Consider the following 4,616-nt stretch of genomic DNA (forward strand, 5'->3'; position numbering starts at 1 on the left):
GCCAAATTTCAAACAAAATTGTGCTCACTTTTAGTAGCAACTGTCTTAAAAACAGAAATAGTGTGCAATGCTTGAGCTTGGTGCAATGTGTGGTAATCGAATAGTAAGCCATAAATGTTGAGTTGTACTGACACACACACATTCACAGCTACGAGTAACAAATAAGTTAACGCATGTAGTACTAAATTGGGCTGAGTTGAGTAGGGCTAAGAGCGCCAAAAGTGAAGAGCGAAATTTCGTTGAATCAGCTTCAGTGAATGCTCCAACAAGGCCGTCCGAAACAGTGAATGGATTTGGTAATACTCTCCAATGCAAACGCTAGTATAGAGGAGAGTGCAGCTCTCTCTCTCTCTCTCTGTTGTTTATGCACGCGATGCAATCTTAAAGATCATGCGAGCGGCCAGACTAGGTCACTCAGCCAGCAGCGAGGCAGTAGGTGCAGCAGCCAAGCAAATAGCCAGCCGGTCCAAAATGCATGCCACCAGTCAGTTGTTTATATTGTGGGTTTTTACTGCGATTGCAACGTGCAACTTGAGTGCTGTTGTTGTTGACTAACCGATACAGCTGTTGCATAATAAAAACCAACACTTTGACTGTTGATTCACTTGTGCTTTTCGTATGCAGTGAATGGCGTCAGCGATGACGTCGTCGCTTTTAAATTACCCACCAACTACCAGTTTTTTTATCTCTCTTTTCGTTTGCTTTTCTACGAATTATGGCTTTTCTTCAAGTTTTTACACACTTATCATTACAACGGCTACGCTCGAAACGTTTGGTGCGCATGCGTAGTTCGCTTTTAACGCTTAGCACTCATTTGTAGTATGATACATTCACCTGCATTGCCAGCGATATAGGTAAATGCTCCATTTAAGTGAACATTAAATCATGTTTAACCTTGAGCTTTGAACCAAATGCTTTTATGATAGGTGCTTGTGTGAATACACACAGAAAATTTGTTTTTGGAGTCTAGCAACATGTTGCAAAGTGTATGAGAAGTAGTTTTGTTCACATAATAATTTTTATCGGTTGGATTTTATGTATGTTAGAACTGTATGAAAAAATCCATCATTACCGTACAAGTGTAATTAAATAGAGATATATCAACACAATATAGGAAATAGTGATGTAACAAATGAAACAAAATTATTATTCAATACTTAAAATATAATAGCAGTATATCTCTCGGGAAAAAACTAGACTTTAATATTACTCCCATAATGTGTGAATAAAAGTGAATTTCCACACATCCTGCTAATTTTACAATAATTATTATATTATAAAATAATTAATATTGCAAATGCATCTAAACCTAAAAATATAACGGTGAAGTTCATCGTCTGTCCAGCAGAGATGCGGCTGCGAGTGGACGTCAGTCTTGAAACAAGCGGTTTGCTATATAAATGATTATAGAACCTTATAGTACTCGCCTAGCGAGGTTGTGCGCCGGGTTTTGGACCCACCACATAGAAACTGATCCCACTGGAAAGCAAGCACCAGCGTCGGATGAAAAACCCTTTTTTGTTGACGACCACATCAAACATAACAAAGACGATGATTTTGAGGTCGTGCATCTGGAATGACCGGTCTCTAAATTGGGAAGGAAGCTGGTTGCTGTCTTCATAAAAGTAAAGGCTGATACCATCGCCGTCTAAGAAATGCAACGGCACAAGGACGGAGACGAATAGGTCCGAATAGCGGCATTTTAACGGATCGCAAATTCGGTGTGGAATTCGTAGTGGCAGAAAGATTTAGTCGTTTTCGACTGAATAATGTTTTCGTCTTTCACAAGTTGATTTAGCTCAATGTATCATCTTATATTCATTACCTGACTCTCCATAGATGGGTCAAATTTCGAATGTCTAGTTAATCACAAGAACATCTGATCACAAATTTAATTCCTTCTTCTCTCTTTGTCAGTAATAATGGTACTATGAGGAGTTATTTTTCATTTGGAATTGCTGATCTAAATGAAAATACAAAAAAGTTATTGCTATTAACTTACTTACTTATTGGCAATCATCAAGGACACGAAAATCTTAAAAATATATATTCCCGACATTTTTACACTCAGTGAGTCTGGAATGAACATACTTTTGTGAAACAATACTTATTAAGACCAGCACCAACCTCCACTCCATTGTCACTATTTAACTGGCATAAAAATCTTTGTGCTTGAACACGTTTAAGTTGTCATTAATACTGAAATTCGGTTTTAAGGTTATGTACCATACAGATGACATAAAAATAAAAATAAGTGTATTACCATTAAAATTTCATGGCAATTAATACTTAATGACGAAGTAAAATTAATTATATAAATCATTTAATTAAATTGTGTTAATCATTTTAATTCATGAAGTATTCAATTGACACACTTGACTCTGATCGATATCAATTAAATTGAAATGTAAGTGAAATATGAACAAGTGACACCACATTAAACGCTTAGCCTCACCCAACCCAACCCCCACGACCCTTTCAAGCGCCAGCAACCACAATTAACCCGCACTTTTGAGTTCCCTCGCTACCCTCAGAGATATTTCGAAGCCAACGACCGCAAAGTGTTGGAAATTATTTAATACGCATTCGAGTCATGTTGCGTTGAGCGGCGCTTATCTCGCCAGCATATAATGACTGTCAGCGGCAGTGGCCGCCAGCAGCCGCTGGCACTTGGCTGTTAGCTGTTGGCAGCTAGCAACAGGCAAATGGCAAATGACTTTGCTTTGTGTTTGAGGACCACCCCCACCAGCGCCAGCGCCAGCGCCAGTTTGGCTCGTCGACGACAAAGTGAAACGGTACATTGCTTTTCATTGATGGTGTTAACAAAAACTTACAATCGTTATAATAAATATTTTGCGCATGCGGTCTGTGTGTGTGTGTGTGTGTGCATGTTAAGCTATGCGTGTGAGCAATATGTGCAACGTGTAATTTATTGTTAATTACATAATATTTTAACTACTCATTAAAAAATTATGCTGTCACTACAAACAATGTGGCATATCGCGCTTTACATTTTTAAATACATATGTATAATGTCTCTTTATTATTTGTGTTGTGCTTAATAATATTTTTTATTGTTTACCTTTTTAATGCTTCATTTTTTGTTACAATATACGGCATAAGCTACTGTAGGTAGAAGAAAACACTGCCAATGCACCAGCGAGTACTAATTTTAGGCAACTCCTTTTCCGACATTTTGGCAATTGCTGAAAGCTTTAAGTATATACTTTGTTTAAATATATTTTTGGTATTTCATTAAAAATCACTCATAAAATGTTAAGTTTTCATCAAATTTCACATTCACAGGTAAAAAGCAAAGAATGACATGCAAGCATATATTTGAAGTTCTCCAAGCGTTGGTAACTCAAGGTGATGCACTTCCCCAACTTCCCACATACTTAATATTTGGATTATCTAACCTTCGCTTGACTTTAAAACTTATGCTTTGCTTGATCTGTGAGGTTTCTTAACTAAAATCAGAGCCATTCATTTCCTAGCCCCAGTGCACCTTTTGGTTGATGTTGTCCTCATCTACCTCATATATTAAATGAAGTACCTTTGATTCTAAAAACCTTAATTTACAAGTTGGCCAATTAACACGCTTTAATTGAAATTTTCCTTTTCTACGCTCATTTATTTAAAGTTTTTTATGTAAGAAAATAATGTGGAGTTCTTCCTTATTTGATACGGATATAATTTTATTTTGCAAAATGCCTTTTTGGATAGAGTTTATCGCCAAAAACATGAAAATGTTCCTTAAATATTGAAAAGGATTTCGTAGGCCGGTAAGTTTTAAATTTAAAATTTTTTTTTGAAAAAAAAATGGACAATATCGAAAACTTCTGTATTTGGAGTATGGCCAAATATTTGAAACAGTTCTGCCCCTCTTTTTCATGGCGCTCAACGAAGAGAAAACAACTTTTTAAGCATTATTTTGAGAAAAACTGTCGATTTGTGACAAATTTTTAATGGTCTAAAACTTTGGGTAATTCCAAACTTAAATTTTATTGGATAGCATTAAAGCCCATGCGATTCTGCAAATTTCCACATTTTTAGATTTTATCTACGAGCTCTAGTTTAGAAGTTATAAACATTTTTCTATTCGGCAGCTGCTTACTACATGCTCCTGGTCGCCTGGTAGAAATCCTGGATTTTTCTGCCAAATTGAATGCAATTTTTCTGCAGCCGACAGCGGATACACCCAACCTGCTGGTGCGTTGCATAAGCAAGGGGGCAAAATTAAGCAAAGGAAGCGGTAATTAATTTTTTATGCTGCCGACAGCGGATGCGCCCAAAACCTAGCTGGATTGTTGCATATGCAAAGGGGAAAAATGAATCAAAGGAAGCGACCATCTTTTAGAACCGGATGTCGATATGTGACCAGAACCGGAAATTATGAAATAACAGTTTACTACTTCCGGTCAATGAAATTTTCCGGATGTCAGAAACCGGAAACGGAAGTTTGACCAGAAACGGAAATGTTGTTCGGCTCCGGAAGTGATCAACCGGAAATGGAAGTAATAGACGGAAAACGGATCTAATAACCGAAAATTATTTTCACACTTCCTGTTTATGATTCTCGCCAAAACGGAAACGGAAGTTGTTTCTGTTCTCTT

The sequence above is a fragment of the Bactrocera latifrons genome, unplaced genomic scaffold, assembly GCF_001853355.1.
Source record: "Bactrocera latifrons isolate USDA-ARS-PBARC rearing strain unplaced genomic scaffold, ASM185335v1 scaffold_0, whole genome shotgun sequence".
Taxonomy (NCBI): Eukaryota; Metazoa; Arthropoda; class Insecta; order Diptera; family Tephritidae; genus Bactrocera; species Bactrocera latifrons.